The 22,594-nt window shown below is 44.9% G+C and overlaps 1 protein-coding gene across 2 annotated transcripts in view; it reads right to left on the reverse strand.

Moving 5' to 3' along the window:
• Positions 1 to 22,594, reverse strand: part of NDUFS8 (NADH:ubiquinone oxidoreductase core subunit S8) — a 50,167-nt gene that overhangs the window by 924 nt on the left and 26,649 nt on the right. The gene's annotated exons all lie outside the window — the stretch shown is intronic.

Below are 22,594 nucleotides of genomic sequence, written 5' to 3' on the forward strand. Positions count from 1 at the left end.
ATTTTACCCCATATATGGACGGACACTACCGATTGGGCACACTACTGTTTGCATTCTTTGCTGGGGGAGAACGATATGTCGCTTTACAGAGGCTTTGATTTATTAGGAATGTGGAAACCCCTATTTTTCCATGTAAAGATTTGAGTGGAGACTTGTTTTATTTGCAGGACTATAATTTTGGAGTAAATAACATTATGAAATGCATTTCAGGCTAGGTTCACATCTTACTTTTGCTCTATGCTGAGCACTTACAGTACCATTCAAAAGTTTGGACACGCCTGTTCATGCAATGGTTTTCTTTGCCCTTTTTGGAATGTGTACATTTTACATTCAGACTGAAGGCAGCAAAACCACAATGTACTCATAAGGGAATAAGGGGTAAAGAAACACGTTTGAAACAAACCAGTTAAACCTTACACTCCTCAGGAGTATCCCCTTTTATTCTGCTGTCAGCTGTACACCCCTTTGCATTTTCTCATGCAGCTTCACCAGGTAGTCACTTGGAATGGCTTCCAATGAAAAGGTATGCCTCAAAGAATTTGTGGAATCACTGGCTTTCAGAAAGTATTTGTGACAATCAGGTGTGTACTTCAGAGGCAGTATTGAGCCCTATTCCACAACTGTTCAAACCTATACCAAGAACTACTCAACTAAGAAATGACTGGCCATCATTACTTTAAGACCTGAAGATCAGTCAATCCAGATTATTGCTAGACTGAAGATATCCTTAACTGAAGTCTAAAAAAAACAACTAATCATTCGCTATGATGAAACTGGATCTCAGACTGCCCCACAAAAGAATGACCAAGAATTACCTCTGCTGCAAAACTGACAGCAACTAAGATGACAGCTCTTTAACCCCTTCACCCCCAAGGGTGGTTTGCACGTTCATGACCGGGCCAATTTTTACAATTCTGACCACTGTACGTTTATGAGGTCATAACTCTGGAACGCTTCCATGGATCCCGGTGATTCTGACATTGTTTTCTCGTGACATATTGTACTTCATGTTAGTGGTAAAATTTCATTCAAATAACTTGCGTTTATTTGTGAGAAAAACGGAAATTTGGCGAAAATTTTGAAAATTTCACAATTTTCCAACTTTGAATTTTTATGCCCTTAAATCACAGAGATACGGCACACAAAAAACTTGATAACTAATATTTCCCACATGTTTACTTTACATCAGCACAATTTTGGAACCAAAATTTTTTTTTGTTAGGAAGTTATAAGGGTTAAAAGTTGACCAGCGATTTCTCATTTTTACAACACCATTTTATTTTTAGGACCACATCACATTTGAAGCCACTTTGAGGGGTCTATATGATAGAAAATACCCAAAAGTGACACCATTCTAAAAACTGCACCCCTTAAGGTGCTCAAAACCACATTCAAGAAGTTTATTAACCCTTTAGGTGCGTCACAGGAATTTTTTTGAATATTTTAAAAAAAAATGAACATCTAACTTTTTTTCATAAAAAAATACTTCAGGTTCAATTTTTTTTATTTTACCAAGGGTAACAGGAGAAATTGAACTGCAAAAGTTATTGTGCAATTTGTCCTGAGTACGCAGATACCTGATATGTGGGGGGGAACGACTGTTTCGGCGCATGGCAGAGCTCAGAATGGAAGGAGCGCCGTTTGACTTTTTCAATGCAAAATTGGCTGGAATTCAGATTGGACGCCATGTCACGTTTGGTGAGTCCCTGATGTACCTAAACAGTGGAAACCCCCTACAAGTGACCCCATTTTGGAAACTAGACCCCCCAAGGAACTTATCTAGATATGTGGTGAGAACTTTGAACCCACAAGGGCTTTACAGAAGTTTATAACGTACAGCGGTACAATTAAAAAATCATATTTTTTCCACAAAAATGATCTTTTCACCCCAATTTTTATTTTCCCAAGGGTAACAGGACCCTAAAAGTTATTGTGCAATTTGTCCTGAGTACGCCGATACCCCACATGTGGGGGTAAACCACTATTTGGGCGCATGGCAGAGCTCGGAAGGGAAGCAGCGCCATTTGACGTTTTGGGCTGGAATTGAGATCGGACACCATGTCGCGTTTGGAAAACCCCTGATGTACCAAAACAGTGGAAACCCCCGACAAATGACACCATTTTGGAAACTAGACCCCCCAAGGAACTTATCTAGATGTGTGGTGAGAACTTTGAACCCCCATGGGCTTCACAGAAGTTTATAACATAAAGCCATACAATTAAAAAATCATTTTTTCCACAAAAATGATCTTTTCACCCTCAATTCTTATTTTTCCAAGGGTAACAGGACCCTAAAAGTTATTGTGCAATTTGTCCTGAGCACGCTGATACCCCACATGTGGGGGTAAACCACTATTTGGGCGCATGGCAGAGCTCGGAAGGGAAGCAGCGCCATTTGACGTTTTGGGCTGGAATTGAGATCGGACACCATGTCGCGTTTGGAAAACTCCTGATGTACCAAAACAGTGGAACCCCCCCACAAATGACACCATTTTGGAAACTAGACCCCCTAAGGAACTTATCTAGATGTGTGGTGAGCACTTTGACCCCCCCAGTGCTTCACAGAAGTTTATAACACCCGGGCGCGAAAATAAAATTTTTTTTCCACAAACATGATCTTTTAGTCACCATTTTTTTATTTTCCCAAGGGTACCAGGAGAAATTGGACCCCAAAAGTTGTTGTCCAATTTGTCCTGAGTATGCTGATACCCCATATGTGGGAGAAAACTACTGTATGGGCACACGTCGGGGCTCGGAAGGGAAGTAGTGACGTTTTGGAATGCAGACTTTGATGGAATGGTCTGCGGGTGTCATGTTGCCTTTGGAGAGCCCCTAATGTACCTAAACAGTGGAAACCCCCCACAAATGACACCATTTTGTATACTAGACCCCCCAAGGAACTTATCTAGATGTGTGGTGAGCACTTTGAACCCCCCAGTGCTTCACAGAAGTTTACAACGCCCGGGCGTGAAAATAAAAAATTCGTATTTTTTCCACAAACATGATCTTTTAGTCACCATTTTTTTATTTGCCCAAGGGTACCAGGAGAAATTGGACCCCAAAAGTTGTTGTCCAATTTGTCCTGAGTATGCTGATACCCCATATGTGGGAGAAAACTACTGTATGGGCAAACGTCGGGGCTCGGAAGGGAAGTAGTGACGTTTTGGAATGCAGACTTTGATGGAATGGTCTGCGGGTGTCATGTTGCCTTTGGAGAGCCCCTAATGTACCTAAACAGTGGAAACCCCCCACAAATGACACCATTTTGTATACTAGACCCCCCAAGGAACTTATCTAGATGTGTGGTGAGCACTTTGAACCCCCCAGTGCTTCACAGAAGTTTACAACGCCCGGGCGTGAAAATAAAAAATTCGTATTTTTTCCACAAACATGATCTTTTAGTCACCATTTTTTTATTTGCCCAAGGGTACCAGGAGAAATTGGACCCCAAAAGTTGTTGTCCAATTTGTCCTGAGTATGCTGATACCCCATATGTGGGAGAAAACTACTGTATGGGCAAACGTCGGGGCTCGGAAGGGAAGTAGTGACGTTTTGGAATGCAGACTTTGATGGAATGGTCTGCGGGTGTCATGTTGCCTTTGGAGAGCCCCTAATGTACCTAAACAGTGGAAACCCCCCACAAATGACCCCATTTTGAAAACTAGACCCACTACGGAACGTATCTAGATGTGAGGTGAGCACTTTGAACCCCCAAGTGCTTCACAGAAGTTTATAACACTCGGACGTGAAAATAAAAAAATCATTTTTTTCCACAAAAATGATATTTTTGCCCCCAATTTTTTATTTTCCTAAGGGTAACAGGAGAAATTGGACCCCAAAAATTGTTTTGCAATTTGTCCTGAGTAGGCTTATACCCTACATGTGGGGGTAAAACACTGTTTGGGCGCATAGCAGAGCTTGGAAGGGAAGGAGCACCATTTGACTTTTTCAACTCAGAATTGGCTGGAATTGAGATCAGACGCCATGTTGCATTTGGAGAGCCCCTGATGTGCCCAAACAGTGGAAACCCCCAATTCTAACTCCAACCCGAACCCCAACACGCCCCTAACCCTAGCCCTAACCCTAACCCTAACCCTACCCTAACCCTACCCCAACACACCCCTAGCCCTAACCAAAATGGAAATAAATACATTTTTTTTATTTTATTATTTTTCCCTAACTAAGGGGGTGATAACGGGGGGTTTGATTTACTATTTATGGCGGTTTTTATGTTTGGCGGCTGTCGCATGCTAAAAGACGCTTTTTATCGTAAAAATAGTTTTTGCATCACCACATATTGAGAGCTATAATTTTTCCGTATTTTGACCCACCGAGTCATGTGAGGTCTTATTTTTTGAGGGACGAGTTGACGTTTTTATTGGTACCATTTTCGGGCACGTGAAATTTTTTGATCGCTTTTTATTCCGATTTTTGGGACGCAGAATGAACAAAAACCAGCGTTTCATGAATTTCTTTTGGGGGGGGTGCGTTTACACCGTTCCGCGTGCGGTAAAATTGATAAAGCGGTTTTATTCTTCGGGTCAGTACGGTTACAGCGATACCTCATTTAGGTCGTTTTTTATGTTCTTGTCGGTTTTATGCAATGAAAACTATTTTATATAAAAAATAATTATTTTTGCATCGCTTTATTCAGCGAGCTATAACTTTTTTATTTTTTCGCTGATGATGCTGTGTGGTGGCTCGTTTTTTGCGGGACAAGATGACGTTTTCAGCGGTACCATGGATATTTATATGCGTCTTTTTGATCGCGCGTTATTACACTTTTTGTTTGGCGGTATGATAATAAATCATTATTTTTTTCTTCGTTTTTTATTTTTATTTTTTAAGGGGTTCGCTAAAGGGGTTAACTAATGGGACAGTTTTATAGGGCGGGTCGTTACGGACGCGGCGATACCTAATATGTGTACTTTTATTGTTTTTTTTTATTATTATTTCCAAAAAATGGATTTATTGGGGGAATATTTTTTTTTTTTTTCTAATTTATTTGGCGATTTTTTTTTAATTATTTTTACACTTTATTTTTTTTTTTATTTTATTAAATAGTCCCAGGTGGGACATCACTGTCCTGTGACAGATCGCTGATCTGTCACATCACAGATCACTGTGACAGATCAGCGATCTGACACAGGCAGTGCAGAAGGCTTCCTCATGCCTGCGCTTTGCAGGCACTGAGGAAGCCAGCTTCCGCAGGCCCCCGAAGGCCCCCGTCGCCATCTTGGATTCGGGGGCCTGGAGGAAGGGAGTCCCCCGCAGCAGCGCTGCACATTGTGCTGCCGTGGGGGGCTCAGGGAAGCACGGAGGGAGCCCCCTCCCTGCCGATGCTTCCCTTTAACCCCCGGTACACCGCGATCGTGTTTGATCACGGTGTGCAAGGGGTTAACGTGTCGGGGGCGGTCCGTGACCGCCCCTGACACATTGTGCCGGGTGTCAGCTGTGATAATCAGCTGACACCCGGCCGCGATCAGCGGCGCTCACCACGTGGGCGCCGCTGATCGCGCCGACGTACTATCCCGTCCCCGGTCATACGGTCCCGGGTACCGTGGACGGGATAGTACGTCGGATGGCAGAAAGGGGTTAAGTGTACCGTTACATTTAGTATCTTTATGTTTGAAGCATGATATGTGGGAAAAGATTGAAAAGTTCCCGGGGGCCGAATACTTTCGCAAAGCACTGTACAACTGAACATTTGGCTTTCTTCTTTTTATTTTTTGTAAAAAACAAACAACAAATTGGAAAAGAAATAACTGAAAACTTCAGTGTGCTTGACTATTCATCCACTAAAGTCAGTACTTTGTAGAGCCTCCTTTTGTGGAAATTATAGCTGCACATAGCTTTGGATATGTCTCTATGAGATTTTGACATAGGGCCACTGTGATTTTTGCCTATTCTTCATGGCAAAATTGCTCCAGCTCCTTCAAGTTAGATGGTTTTCCTCTGAACAACAGCAAGAAGAAAAATGAAGGATGGCATTCAACATGCAGTTTCAACTGCTTTACTTAATGCTGCACAGCTCAGGCACAGGAGACACTAGCAGGTGGGTGAACACTACATTGCGGATGTAGGTGGGCGGCACCTTACCTTGCAGTTTCAAAGATGTCCGCCTTCTGCCATCCAATGCAGGACCCGTTGAAGCGCAGAAGTGCGAAATGGCCGTAGCCGTACCTTGCACATGTCTTCCGTGCCGGAGCAGTGGTGCTGAACACTTTTCTACGTTTGGCTTGTTTTCCTCTGAACAGCAATCTTCAAGTCTGACCACAGATTCTCAGTTGGATTAAGCCATTCGAAAACATTTACACGATTCCCCTTACACCAGTCGAGTGTTGCTTTAGCAGTACAAGTTCTTGTTGGAAGGAAAACCTCTGTCAAAGTCTCAAATCACTGACAAACAAGTTTTGCTCAAGAATATCCCTGTATTTTGCACCATCCATCTTCCCCTCAATTCGGACCATTTTCCCTGTACCCACTGCTGAAAAACAACCCCACAGCATGATGCTGACTCACTGTAGGAATGCTGTTCTTGGTGTGATGAGCGGTGTTGGCTTGGCATCAGATATAGTATTTAACTTGGTCCCCAAAAAGTTAAATTTTTGTCTCACCAGACCACAGCACCTTCCTCCATACATTTGGGAACTCTCCCATGTGTCTTTTAGCAAACTCAAAACGAGCCTTACAATTTTTGTGTGTAAAGTGCTTTTTTTCTGCCAACTTTTATAAAGTTAACATCTATATAATGTACGGCACATTATGGCTGTATGAACAGTCTCTGCTTGGAAATTCTGCACCTTCTTCAGGGTTACCTTTTGGTTTCTGTGCTGTCTCTGATTAATTCCCTCCTTGCCCAGTCTTAAGAAGCTTTGGTAGGAAACCCTCTCTTGGCAGGTCTGTTGTGGTACCATGTTCTTTCCATTGGATGGTAATGGATTTTATGGTGCTCTGGGGCATCAGAGAATTTTTTTTTTAAATAACCCAACCCTGACTTATACTTCTCAACAACTTTGTCTTCGACTTGTTTGGAGATCTCCTTGTCTTCATGGTGTTGTTTGGTTAGTGGTGCCTCTTGCTTAATGGTGTTGCAGCCTCTATGGCCTTTCAAAAAAGGTGTATATAAACTACCGTTCAAAAGTTTGGGGTCACCCAGACAATTTTGTGTTTTCCATGAAAACTCATACTTTTATTAATCAAATGAGTTGCCAAATGAATTTAAAATCTATTCCAGACATTGACAAGGTTCAAAAAAAGATTTCTATTTGAAATAATTTTCTCCTTCAAACTTTGCTTTCGTCAAAGAATGCTCCCTTTGCAGCAATGACAGCATTGCAGACCTTTTGCAATCTAGTAGTTAATTTGCTGAGGTAATCTATAGAAATTTCACCCCATGCTTCCAGAAGCCCCTCCCACAAGTTGGTTTGGCTTGATGGGCACTTTTTGTGTACCATATGGTCAAGCTGCTTCCACAACAGCTCAATGGGTTTGAGATCTGGTGACTGCGCTGGCCACTCCATTACAGATAGAATACCAGCTGCCTGCTTCTTCCCTAAATAGTTCTTGCATAATTTGGAGGTGTGCTTTGGGTCATTGTCCTGTTGTAGGATGAAATTGGCTCCAATCAAGCGCTGTCCACAGGGTATGGCATGACGTTACAAAATGGAGTGATAGCCTTACTTATTCAAAATCCCTTTTACCTTGTACAAATCTCCCACTTTACCAGCACCAAAGCAACCCCAGACCATCACATTGCCTCCACCGTGCTTGACAAATGGCATCATCAGGCACTCTTCCAGCATCTTTTCAGTTGTTCTGCATCTCACCTTTTTACCAATCTTCCTCTGTCCAATGTCTGTGTTCTTTTGTCCATATTAATCTTTTCCTTTTATTAGCCAGTCTCAGATATGGCTTTTTCTTTGCCACTCTGGCCTGAAGGCTAGCATCCCGGAGTCGCCTCTTCACTCTAGACTTTGACATTGGCGTTTTTCATGTACTATTTAATGAAGCTGCCAGTTGAGGGCCTGTGAGGTGTTGATTTCTCAAACTACAGACTCTAATGTACTTGTCTTGTTGCTCAGTTGTGCAGCGGGGCCTCCTACTTCTCTTTCTACTTTGGTTAGAGCCTGTTTTGCTCTCCTCTGAAAGGAGTAGTACACACCCATTGTAGGAAATCTTCAGTTTCTTGGCAAGTTCTCGCATGGAATAGCCTTCATTTCTAAGAACAAGAATAGACTGTCGAGTTTCACATGATGAAAGTTCTTTTTTTCTGGCTATTTTGAGAGTTTAATGGAACCAACAAATGTTATGCTCCAGATTCTCAACTAGCTCAAAGGAACGTCATGTTTATAGCTTCTCTAATCAGCCGAACTGTTTTCAGCTGTGCTAACATAATTGCACAAGGCATTTCAAGGTTATTCTAAACATCCATTAGCCTTCTTAAACAGTTAGCAAACACAAAGTACCATAAGAACACTGGAGTGATGGTTGTTGGAAATGGGCCTCTATTTACAATGTATAGAGTGTATTTCTGAATCATATAATGTTAGTTTCATTGGAAAAAACTGTGCTTTTCTTTCAAAAATAAGGAAATTTCTAAGTGACCCTAAACTTTTGAATGGTAGTGTATACTTACAGACCATATGACACTTAGGCCGGGATCACACTACTGTGTGATGCGAGAAACACATCAACACCCGGCACTACCGCTGGCACTCAGGACCGGAGCTGTGGCTGCATAGAAATACATACAGCCATAGCTTCGGTCCTGAGTGCCGGGTGTTGATGGGAGAGTCGTGCGAGTTTCTCGCATTACACACGATAGTGTGATCCCGGCCTTAAATTGCACAGACTTCCTTTCACTAAGCAAGTGAATTATAAAGGTAATTGCTTAGATCAGAAATTTTTAGGGGCTTTACAGCAAAAGTGGTAATACAAATGCACATTCCAATTTTTATTTACCTTATCTCATAAATTTTACTTTTGCCTATATTTTTATCACTTCATCAACAAAGACTACCGTATTTTTCTGACTATGGAAAATAGTAGAAAAAAGATTTTTATAAGATGGGGGGTCCGTCTTATTGTCCGAATTTAAGGGCTTACCTGAGGGCTGGCGGTGGTACAGCGGCATCACAGAAGGCATGATCCCTTCCTCAGGACAACAGCGGTGGCAGAAGTGGGGCGATGCTGCGGGTCCGATGTCAGCGGTGAGACAAAGCATGGAGCAGGGTCACTTCCTCAGGATGCCAGCGGCAGAAATGTGTCCATGCTGCGGCCCGATGCATCACCGTTTTCGCTGCGGCCAACTTCCTAAAGCCTTGGGCTGCCGGAGATTTCAGGAAAATGGCCGCTGGAGGCAGCGCCTGAGCAGATTGAGATTTCAGCGGCCATTTTCCTGAAGCCGAGTGTCGCTATGCTCGGCGTGAACACCGGGCCGCGGCGTGAACACATTTCTGCCACCGGCATCCTGAGGAAGGGACCCTGCTCAGGTGCATTCCACACCGCCCACCACCGCAACATCGCCACACTTCTGCTGCCGCCGGTTCCGCTGCTACACCACTGCCACAACCCCCTAGTAAGCCTGCATTCGCACTATAAGACGCACCCACCCTTTTCCTCCCAAATTTTTTTGGAAAAAAGTGTGTGTCTTATAGTCCGAAAAATACAGTATTTAGTGCTGATGCATCACACACAAATCGGATTTAAAAATTATTTAAGCCCAGGTTGTAATGTAATAAGATAGGTAAACAGACAAGGAGGGGAATACTTTTGCAAGCCACTGTATATACACTTTCCCACTATTTACACCCTTCCCTGGCCATGTGAAACCAGAGATGTCAATCAAAGAAATGGGGAAGGGTGTGGAGATTGAGGGAAAACAAGTAGGTAGGAAGGTATATATAAATGATTGGACCCCGTTGTGAAACACTGAGAGGTGGGACTTAGCTTGAACAGTCATTCTGTGCGGATATGGTCTCTGTAAACTAATCTCAGATATCAAGTAGCAACCGTCCCGAAGAGACTGAATAACAGACCATTATTGTCTCACTGTTGCAAAGATGCCACTATTGAGGACTGCAAATAAAAAAAACTTGTTTGAGCCAAAAAACACAAGGACTGGATATTAAATCAGTGGAATTCTGTATTGTGGTCTGATGAGTCACAATTTGAGCTTTTTGGTACCAACCACCATGTCTTTATGAGACGGAGATGGATTCCTACATGTGTAATGCCTACCGAGAAGCATAGAGGAGGAGTTGATAATGGAGGGAAGGTTGCTGGTGTCACTTTTGGTAATTTATTCCAAATTCAAAACATTTACCCAGCATGGCTACCACAGCAATCGACAATGACATACCATGATAACTGGTTTGCAATTAGTGGTACTATCATTTGTATGGCAACAGAACAATGACCCAAAACACACCTCCAGGCCATGTAAAAGCTATGTGACCAGAAGGAGAGGGATTGAGTGCTGCGTCAGATGCCATGGCCTCCACAATCACGCAACCTCAGCCTAATTGCGACAGTTTGTGAGGAGGTGAAGGCAAAGCAGCCAACAAGTGCTGCTCAGTACCTCTGGGAACTCCTTCAAGGCTGCTGAAAGCTATTTCAGGTAGAAACCATTTCAGGTGACAATCTGATGAAGCTGCTTGAAGGCCAGGGAGTGTAAAGTGATCATTAGCGTAAAAAGGGGGGTAATATAAGGAATCTAATGTTTCACACATATTCTAGCTCGTTCCCCACATGTTTCTTTACTCCACGTTTCCATATGTACCCCTTCGTGGTTTTGCTTTCTTCAAACTGAATCTACAATGTGATTGTGCACATTCCAACAAGAACATGGAAAACCATTGCATGAACAGGCAAGGACAATCTTTTGATCGGCACTATATGTCGCAGTGTACATCCAAATTCGTGATTCAGACAGGAACAATCACTGAAATGAGCCAGTCACTTTGTAATCAACTCTTGACAAAGGGGTATAAAATCTTAGTTAACTGCACTTTTATCCATGCCAAAACCAAAAAAGACAGGACATTGTGAGAAAACAGGCCAGAAAAAGTCCAAAACAGACGGCTTCTAATTATCTCTTGATGAAATCGCAGGATAGCGGTGAAATGCGTGTCGAAGTTGTGCTTACCACACACAAGAAGCAGGGTGTCTCAAGGTATACAGTATAGGTTATTTTCTGTCTTGTTGTTGCCATTTCTTTATAATATAATTATTTGAACCTGGTACATTTAGGCTACAGTTTTGACATTTAGTCAGCTTTTTACTTGTTCAGGTGTGTCCATTTAAATGGCAATAATTTTTCTCATGCATTGTTTTCATCTCAATATATGCTGCATTTATTTATTTCTGCATGAATACCTACATACATTTATATGCACATGTCTGATATTCCCTGTGTGGCGTTTGTGTTTTCTGTACTGAGGTGGCATGTCCTCCTTCCGGTAGCCAGTTTTTCTATGTACTTCTGCATCTAACATAGTAACATAGTTATTAAGGTTGAAGGGAGACTAAGTCCATCTAGTTCAACCCATATCCTATCCTAACTTGCCCTAACATGTTGATCCAGAGGAAGGCAAAAAAAACCCCATGTGGCAACAGTAAGCTTCACATTGGGGAAAAAAATTCCTTCCCAACTCCACATACGGCAATCAGACTAGCTCCCTGGATCAACGCAATATTAAGGAGACTAGTGTATATACCCTGTAATATTATACTTTTCAAGAAAGGCATCCAGTCCCTTCTTAAATTTTAGTAGTGAATCACTCATTACAACATCATATGGCAGAGAGTTCCATAGTCTCACTGCTCTTACAGTAAAGAATCCGCGTCTGTGAGTATGCTTAAACCTTCTTTCCTCCAGACGTAGAGGATGCCCCCTTGTCCCCGTCACAGGTCTAAGAGTAAAAAGATCATTAGAAAGGTCTTTGTATTGTCCCCACATATATTTATACATTGTAATAAGATCACCCCTAAGCCTTCGATTCTCCAAACTAAATAACCCCAAATGTAATAACCTGTCTTGGTATTGCAGACCCCCTAGTTCCCTAATAACCTTGGTCACTCTTCTCTGCACCCGCTCCAGTTCAGCTATGTCTTTCTTATACACCGGAGACCAGAACTGTACACAGTATTCTAAGTGTGGTCGCACTAGTGACTTATATAGAGGTAAAATGATGTTCTCCTCATGAGCATCTATGCCTCTTTTAATGCATCCCATTATTTTATTTGCCTTTGCAGCAGCTGCTTGACTCTGGCCACTAAATGTGAGTTTGTCGTCCACCCATACACCCAGGTCTTTTTCAGTGACTGTTTTGCCCAGTGTTTTACAATTAAGCACAGAATTATACAACTTGTTCGTTCTACCCAAGTGCATGACCTTACATTTATCCCCATTAAAGCTCATTTGCCATTTATCAGCCCAAGCTTCTAGTTTACATAAATCCTCCTGTAATATAAAATTGTCCTCCTCTGTATTAATTACCCTGCAGAGTTTAGTGTCATCTGCAAATATTGAAAGTCTACTCTCTATGCCCCCTACAAGGTCATTAATAAATATGTTAAAAAGAAGCGGGCCCAAAACTGACCCCTGTGGTACCCCACTGCTAACCGTGACCCAGTCCGAGTGTGCTCCATTAATAACCACCCTTTGTTTCCTATCCCTGAGCCAGCTCTTAACCCACCTACACATATTTTCCCCTATCCCCATTGTTGTCATTTTATGTATCAACCTTTTGTGTGGCACCGTATCAAAAGCTTTTGAAAAGTCCATGTACACCACGTCCACTGCATTCCCTTGGTCCAGTCCGGAACTTACCTCTTCACAAAAGCTTATCAGATTAGTCTGACAGGAACGGTCCCTTGTAAACCCATGTTGATATTGGGTCATAAGGTTATTCTTCTCCAGATACTCCAGTATTGGATCTCTTAGAAAACCCTCCAGGATTTTACCCACAGTTGAGGTTAAACTTACTGGCCTATAATTTCCAAGTTCAGTTTTTGTCCCCTTTTTGAATATTGGCACCACATTTGCTATACGCCAGTCCTGTGGTACAGACCCTGTTATTATGGAATCTTTAAAGATTAAAAATAGTGGTCTATCTATGACTGTGCTTAATTCCTGCAGTACTCGGGGGTGTATCCCATCCGGGCCCGGGGATTTGTCAATTTTAGTGAATTGTAGACGCCGCCGTACTTCCTGCTGGGTTAAGCAGGTGACATTTAATGGAGAATTTTTATCCCTGATCATGTTATCCGTCATGGGATTTTCTTGTGTAAATACTGTTGAAAAAAAGTCATTTAGCATATTGGCTTTTTCCTCATCCTCATCCACCATTTCACCCAGACTATTTTTAAGGGACCAACACTATCATTTTTTAGCTTCTTACTATTTATGTAGTTAAAGAATATTTTGGGATTATTTTTACTTTCTCTGGCAAGGAGTCTCTCTGTCTCAATCTTTGCTGTCTTGATTTGCTTTTTACAGAATTTATTTAATCTTCTGTATTTATTTAATGCCTCATCACTACCTACTTGCTTTAATTCTCTAAATGCTTTATTTTTATCTCTTATTGCGCCCCTTATAGCTCTATTTAGCCATAGTGGTTTCCTCTTATTTCTCGCATGTTTATTCCCATACGGTATATATTGTGCACAGGTCCTATTCAGGATGCTAATAAACGTCTCCCATTTTCTTTGTGTATTTTTATGTCTCAGGATATCGTCCCAGTTAATTGCACCAAGATCACCTCTCATCCGTTGGAAATTTGCCTTCCTGAAGTTTAGTGTCCTTGTAACCCCTCTACTACACATCTTATTAAAGGATACATGAAAACTTATTAATTTGTGATCACTAGAGTTGAGCGACTTTTGGTTTTTTAGGGTCGCGTTTCGTTTCGTGAAACCCGACTTTTCCAAAAGTCGGGTCGAGCAAGATCGTCCGATTATAGGGAAAAGTCGGGGTCGTCCCGAAACACGAAACCCAATGTAAGTCAATGGGGAATAAAAGTCGGCAGTGAGAGGAGGACATGAAACACACCTACAGTGCCCATTTGAATGCCAAAAGCATCAATTCTTCTTACTTAAGCTTGTCAACCTTAATTAACTTCATAATACAAGTTACGCACTGAAAAATGGGGGTTATTTGGCTAAATTTGTGGGGGGGGAGGGCTGGCTGCAGGTTTTCATGTGCCCTGGGCGAAAGAGCGCCCCTTTAACACATACCACAACTCATCATGCTCCGATACGGCAGAGAAATAGCGGTATAGTACAATGAAAAATACCTCACTTTTTACATCTCATGACGAGGCCCATCTATTTCTCCATACAAAATCATTGGTCCCATATAATGTTTGAAACAGTATATGATGAGCTCCACATAATGCTACAGTATATGTTGGTCCCCATGGATGAAGCTCCACTGTCTTATGGGCCCAAATAATGCTCCAAACATAATGGGCCCCATTTCTAATGCTCTAGTGTATAATGGGCCCTGTAAATGCTGCTCCAGTGTCTGATGTCCACCTTTGGAATGTTCCAGTGTATGGTGGGCCCCATCTATCATTCTCCAGAGTATAGTGCTCCCCAAAAATTGCTGTCCCAACATTGAAAACAATCAAATAAGTCTCCTCGCTAGGGAATCCCTGTACTTGTCTGGACAGGTGCTGTAGCTTGCTTAACAGCTCGCCAGCCGTTCTCACGCCCAGTATGGATTGCACGTGATTGCACAAAGGTTAGAAAGGGTACCGTATCCCTGGATAACATGTATGGATAGCGTACACATTCAAAATATATGTCTATACAGCATGAGGCAGGCTCAGACGGTGTTAGGCCCAGTATGGATTGCACGTCATTGCACAAAGGTTAGAAAGGGTACCGTATCCCCGGATAACATGTATGGATAGCGTACACATTCAAAATATATGTCTATACAGCATGAGGCAGGCTCAGACGGTGTTAAGCCCAGTATGGATTGCACGTCATTGCACAAAGGTTAGAAAGGGTACCGTATCCCCGGATAACATGTATGGATAGCGTACACATTCAAAATATATGTCTATACAGCATGAGGCAGGCTCAGACGGTGTTAGGCCCAGTATGGATTGCACGTCATTGCACAAAGGTTAGAAGGGGTACCGTATCCCCGGATAACATGTATGGATAGCGTACACATTCAAAATATATGTCTATACAGCATGAGGCAGGCTCAGACGGTGTTAGGCCCAGTATGGATTGCACGTCATTGCACAAAGGTTAGAAAGGGTACCGTATCCCCGGATAACATGTACGGATAGCGTACACATTCAAAATATATGTCTATACAGCATGAGGCAGGCTCAGACGGTGTTAGGCCCAGTATGGATTGCACGTCATTGCACAAAGGTTAGAAAGGGTACCGTATCCCCGGATAACATGTATGGATAGCGTACACATTCAAAATATATGTCTATACAGCATGAGGCAGGCTCAGACGGTGTTAGGCCCAGTATGGATTGCACGTCATTGCACAAAGGTTAGAAAGGGTACCGTATCCCTGGATAACATGTATGGATAGCGTACACATTCAAAATATATGTCTATACAGCATGAGGCAGGCTCAGACGGTGTTAGGCCCAGTATGGATTGCACGTCATTGCACAAAGGTTAGAAGGGGTACCGTATCCCCGGATAACATGTATGGATAGCGTACACATTCAAAATATATGTCTATACAGCATGAGGCAGGCTCAGACGGTGTTAGGCCCAGTATGGATTGCACGTCATTGAAAAGGTTAGAAAGGGTACCGTATCCCCGGATAACATGTATGGATAGCGTACACATTCAAAATATATGTCTCAGGAGGCAGGCTCAGACGGTGTCAGGCACAGTATGGATTTGACGGCCCAGATTACACAGCGGAGAAGCAGGGAGAGGTAAAGATTGCAAATGCTGGGGCCCTGGCCAAGCAAGGGGGGCCCACTCGTGGGCGTCGGTACTGGCACTGGGCCCCTCATAGTACAGCGGTGTGTCTGACGGCGGGTGTGCACCACCACCATCAGAGACACTTGATTGCACTATGAGGGACCCTGTGCCAGTGCCCGCGCCCAAGAGTCGGCCTACCCACCTGTCCAGGGCAACGGCACTCGCACGGTGTCGTGCGGTAGGTGGTGACCCCGGCCATGGGGGGGGAGGCAGCACAGTTATGGAGTTTTAGAAAGTGGCATATGTTGATGTTGGACATTCAGCTGATGCAAAAGGCGAAATAGGTGAAGTACCAGGAAGAGGTGGACCAAAGCAAGCCATTTTTCTGTCACCCTATGTGTCATCAGGGGAAGGTGGGACAAAATCCTTGGAAACCCATGCGTGGTTCATTTTAATGAAGGTTAGATCATCCACATTTTGGGTTGACAGACGGGTCCTTTTTTCTGTCAGGATTGATCCAGCTGCACTGAAGACTCTTTCCGATAGCAAACTTGCAGCTGGGCAAGCGAGCTCCTGTAAGGCATATTGGGCCAATTCAGGCCTGGTGTCCAGTTTAGCGGCCCAATAGTCAAAGGGAAATGACCTCTGTGGGAGAACATCGATATGGGAGGAAAAGTAGTTTGTAACCATAGTTGACAACTGCTGTCTCCTGTCACTTTCCATCGATGCAGTATTACCAGTTGTGTGAGCGGTATTTGAAAAATCAGTCCACAACATTGTCATGAAACCCCTGTCTCCAACGCCACTTCTGCTGTGTGCACCACGAACACCTCTGCCAAGCTGCCCCCGGCCCGTACGGCTCTTGTGAGAACCATCACCGCTGCTGTGTGCTGGGAATGCCTCAAGCAAAAGATTTACCAGAGTTGCTTGTTTATTAGCCAATATTAGGTCAAGGTTCTCCTGTGGCATGATGTTTTGTAATTTGCCTTTATAGCGTGGATCCAGGATGCTGGCCAACCAGTAGTCGTCATCGTTCATCATTTTGGCAATGCGGGGGTCCCTTTTTAGGATCCGCAAGGCATAATCTGACATGTGGGCCAATGTTCCCGGTGTCAATGATGCACTGCGAGTGCTGGGTGGAGGAGCACTTTCTGGCAAATCCACATCCCTCCAGTCACGCACAAACCCTGTACCAGACCTTGCCACGCCAACATTTTCACTTGCCCCACGAGATGCATCCTCCTCCCCTAAGTAATCATCCCCATCATCCTCCTCCTCCTCCTCCTCTTCTTCCTCCACCTCGTCCAGGAGAGGTCCCTGAGCAGACAATGGCTGAATGTCATCAAGGATTCCCTCCTCCTCTTCCTCCTCATCAACATTGGCTGCAGACGCCTGCTCCTTAAGGTGCGTCAAAGTTTGCATGAGCAGACGCATAAGTGGGATGCTCATGCTTAGGATGGCGTCGTCTGCGCTTACCAGCCGTGTGCATTCCTCAAAACACTGAAGGACTTTACAAAGGTCTTTCAGCTTCGACCACTGCACGCCTGTCAACTCCATGTCTGCTCTCAAAGTGCCTGGCCGTGTATCCTCCCACAAATGCATTATGGCCTGCCTCTGCTCGCACAGCCGCTCCACCATGTGCAGGGTGGAGTTCCACCTTGTTGCAATGTCGATAATGAGGCGGTGGTTGGGAAGGTGGAGCAATCGCTGCAGCTTCTGCATACGAACGGAGTGTACAGGCGACCGGCGGATGTGCGCGCACAGTCTTCGCACCTTCTGGAGCAGGGCTGTTACCTCCGGATAATTTTTGAGGAAGCACTGCACCACCAGGTTCAAGGTGTGAGCCAAGCAAGTTATGTGGCTGAGTTTTGAAAGGGCTATGGCTGCCACAAAATTACGGCCGTTATCACTAACTACCTTGCCTGCCTCAAGATGTACACTACCCAGCCATGACTCAGTTTGTCGCTTCAAGTACTCGGCCAGCACCTCGGCGGTGTGTCTGTCGCCCAAAAACATCATCTGCAACACAGCCTGCTGACGCTTTCCACTAGCTGCTCGATAGGGGGACACATCGTGTGCAACAGTGGCAGCTGCAGATGGAGTGCTCGTACGACTGCGCTCTGTGGACGAGCTTTCGCTTCTGGAGGAGGAGGAGGAGGGTCGAACGCCTACAGCCAACTGTTTCCTATACCGTGGGCTAGGCAGCACTGTCCCACCACCGATGTCCCCTGTGGACCCTGCATCCACCACATTAACCCAGTGCGCAGTAATGGACACGTAACGGCCCTGGCCATGCCGACTGGACCATGCATCAGTTGTGAGGTGCACCTTTCCACTCACTGACTGCTTGAGTGCATGGACAATGCGGTCTTTCACATGATGGTGGAGGGCTGGGATGGCTTTGCGAGAGAAGAAGTGGCGACTGGGTAGGTCATAGCGTGGTACTGCATAGGCAATGAGTTCGCGGAAAGCTGTGCTTTCCACCAACCGAAAGGGCATCATCTCAAACGAGATTAGTTTGGCAATGTGGGCGTTCAAACCCAGTGTACGCGGATGAGAGACTGAGTACTTTCTTGACCTACTCATAGTGTCTCGGAGGGTGAGCTGGACTTGAGAGCTGCATATGGTGGAAGTAGCGGTGGACAGGGCGGACTGAGAGAGGGTTGATGATGGTGATGGAGTTGGTGTTCTTTCTGATGGCCTAGAATCAGTCTTTCGTTGATATAACAGTGGGATTCCCTGACTGCTGTGCCCTTGCAACGACACCTCAACATTTGCTGCTGTGCTAACCGGTGGGCTTACAGTGGGGGAAACAATGTAGCGTTGCTGACTACCTTCGTTGTGATCAGTTGCACATGTGGCACTTGAGGTTTGGTGTTGTGTCCACGCTTGCAAGTGCATGCTGGTTAAATGTCTAAGCATGCAACTGGTATTCAAATTTTTCAGATTTTTCCCTCGGCTAAAGGTCTTTGCGCACTTCTTACAGATAACCTTGGCCTGATCATGAGGATTTTGTTCAAAAAAGTGCCACACTGCACTCTTCCTACTTTGGCAGACATTTTGCGGCCTAGCACGCTGTGATCTTTTGACCCTCTGGACAAGCTGTCCAGCAACTCTTTTGATGTTTGGAACCTGTCTTTGGAGTGCTCCGGGCCTGCCAGATAACAGCTGTTGCGATGTCGATGTCTGCTGTGGATGCTCCTCATCTGAGCTATTGGAAGCAGCACCCTCTTCCCCCAATGGATGCCAATCTGGGTCAACAACTGGGTCATCCATCACCTCCTCTTCTATGTCATGTGCACCTTCCTCTGTGTCACCGTGTATGGTGGTATAGTGTGCGGGAAGGGGCACCTGAGTCTCATCAGGGTCAGAATCTGGCTCTGTACACTGCGAGGACAATGTAGTGCTCTGAGTGAATGTACCAGCAGAATCATCCATCAGCGGCTGTGCATCAGTGCACTCCATGTCAGATTCATCTTGGCCTGGGTAATTCACCATTTCACTTGATAATCCAGGCATGGTATGTGAAAACAGCTCCATGGAGTAATCAGTAGTATGGCCTGCGTCATCCTTCAATCTTGGTTGGGGTGAAGGACACAAGGAAAGGTGTGGTTCATGAACATGAGCCTCCAATGACGACTCAGTGCTTTTACTTTTTACAACTGAAGAAGAGGAGGCGATAGAGCTGGAGGCTGAGTCAGCAATGTAAGACAAAACTTTTTCCTGATGCTCTGGCTTTAAAAGCGGTTTGCCAACTCCTAGAAAACTAAGCGTTCGAGGCCTTATGTAGCCAGGCGATGACGCAGGGTCAGCACCTCCTGCATTCGGTCCTATTTTGCTCTTGCCACTACCATCAGATCCACCACCAACACCATCATTACCAGCTGCCAACCCCCGCCCAATTCCACGGCCTCTTCCACCAGCCTTCCTCATTTTTGGTAGAAATGTAGACAAAATCCAACAAACTATATAGTAATGTAAAACAAGGTACAAGGTGTCTATAGGACAGGGGAGTTTTAGAATTTCTGCACACACTTGTAGACAGTGGACACTTGTGGATTGTGTGAGGCCCACTGATATCCGAGCGCTATGTGACACGCTCGATGGCACAGCTGCCTGTGACCAAAGTGACGAGAGGATAATGGAGATTTTGAATCTCTGCGTACACTTTTGGACACTGGACACTTGTGGATGGTGTGAGGCCCACTGATATCTGAGCGCTATGTGACACGCTCGATGGCACAGCTGCCTGTGACCAAAGTGACGAGAGGATAATGGAGATTTTGAATCTCTGCGTACACTTTTGGACACTGGACACTTGTGGATTGTGTGAGGCCCACTGATATCTGAGCGCTATGTGACACGCTCGATGGCACAGCTGCCTGTGACCAAAGTGACGAGAGGATAATGGAGATTTTGAATCTCTGCGTACACTTTTGGACACTGGACACTTGTGGATGGTGTGAGGCCCACTGATATCTGAGCGCTATGTGACACGCTCGATGGCACAGCTGCCTGTGACCAAAGTGACGAGAGGATAATGGAGATTTTGAATCTCTGCGTACACTTTTGGACACTGGACACTTGTGGATTGTGTGAGGCCCACTGATATCTGAGCGCTATGTGACACGCTCGATGGCACAGCTGCCTGTGACCAAAGTGACGAGAGGATAATGGAGATTTTGAATCTCTGCGTACACTTTTGGACACTGGACACTTGTGGATTGTGTGAGGCCCACTGATATCTGAGCGCTATGTGACACGCTCGATGGCACAGCTGCCTGTGACCAAAGTGACGAGAGGATAATGGAGATTTTGAATCTCTGTGTACACTTTTGGACACTGGACACTTGTGGATGGTGTGAGGCCCACTGATATCTGAGCGCTATGTGACACGCTCGATGGCACAGCTGCCTGTGACCAAAGTGACGAGAGGATAATGGAGATTTTGAATCTCTGCGTACACTTTTGGACACTGGACACTTGTGGATTGTGTGAGGCCCACTGATATCTGAGCGCTATGTGACACGCTCGATGGCACAGCTGCCTGTGACCAAAGTGACGAGAGGATAATGGAGATTTTGAATCTCTGCGTACACTTTTGGACACTGGACACTTGTGGATGGTGTGAGGCCCACTGATATCTGAGCGCTATGTGACACGCTCGATGGCACAGCTGCCTGTGACCAAAGTGACGAGAGGATAATGGAGATTTTGAATCTCTGCGTACACTTTTGGACACTGGACACTTGTGGATGGTGTGAGGCCCACTGATATCTGAGCGCTATGTGACACGCTCGATGGCACAGCTGCCTGTGACCAAAGTGACGAGAGGATAATGGAGATTTTGAATCTCTGCGTACACTTTTGGACACTGGACACTTGTGGATGGTGTGAGGCCCACTGATATCTGAGCGCTATGTGACACGCTCGATGGCACAGCTGCCTGTGACCAAAGTGACGAGAGGATAATGGAGATTTTGAATCTCTGCGTACACTTTTGGACACTGGACACTTGTGGATGGTGTGAGGCCCACTGATATCTGAGCGCTATGTGACACGCTCGATGGCACAGCTGCCTGTGACCAAAGTGACGAGAGGATAAGGGAGATTGGATTGCTTTTAAAAAAGCAGTTTGCGGAGCAGTGGGTAAACAGCAATGCCAGCGTGTCAGGAAGCCTTAAAAGGCAGCCCAACAACCAACACCACTGATACACCACAATATAGCCTCCCCTTGCACTGCACACACAGTGACTTGTGTGTTGTGCAGGCCAAATCGCTAGCAGCAGAAGCAGTTTTTTTGTCTTCTTCCCTGCCTAACGCTCTCCCTACAGAATCAGCAGCAACCTCTCCCTATACTAAGATCGGCAGAAGTAAGATGGCGGTCGGCGTGCACGCCCTTTTATACCCCCTGTGACGCCCACCAAAGCAAGCCAATCACTTGCATGCCCTTCTGAAAGATGGTGGTGACCCGTGCCTATGTCATCACGTTGCCCACAGTGTCCGTGGATCCTGATTGGCTGAAAAAGAGCGCAAAACAAACTTTTGAAACGCGACTTTGGTGCGTAAGTCGCCGACCTCGTGGCCGACCTCATCCTAGGGTCGGGTTTCGTTTCATGAAACCCGACTTTGCCAAAAGTCGGCGACTTTTGAATTTTTTCGACCCGTTTCGCTCAACTCTAGTGATCACTATTACCCAAGTGACCCTCAACCCTTACATTTGATATGCGGTCTGGCCTGTTGGTTAATATTAGGTCTAGCAGTGCCCCCCCTCTTGATGGGTCCTGAACCAGTTGTGAAAGGTAATTGTCTCTCATCGTTGTCAGAAACCTATTACCCTTGCTGGAACTGCAGGTTTCGGTTCCCCAATGTATTTCAGGGTAGTTGAAGTCCCCCATAATAATGACTTCTCCTTGAGTCGCTGCTTCATCTATTTGCTTTATGAGGATATTCTCTGTAGCTTCCATTATTTTTGGAGATTTATAACAAACCCCTATCAGTAATTTATTATTTTTCCCCCCTCCCCTTATCTCTACCCACAGGGACTCTACATTTTCATTAGATTCATATATATTATCACGAAGGATGGGTTTTAAGGATGATTTTACATATAAACACACGCCTCCCCCTCGCTTATTTGTTCGGTCATTTCTGAACAGACTATAGCCCTGTAAA

Source organism: Dendrobates tinctorius, unplaced genomic scaffold, assembly GCF_039654945.1.
Source record: "Dendrobates tinctorius isolate UK_male_01 unplaced genomic scaffold, ASM3965494v1 ptg000387l, whole genome shotgun sequence".
Taxonomy (NCBI): Eukaryota; Metazoa; Chordata; class Amphibia; order Anura; family Dendrobatidae; genus Dendrobates; species Dendrobates tinctorius.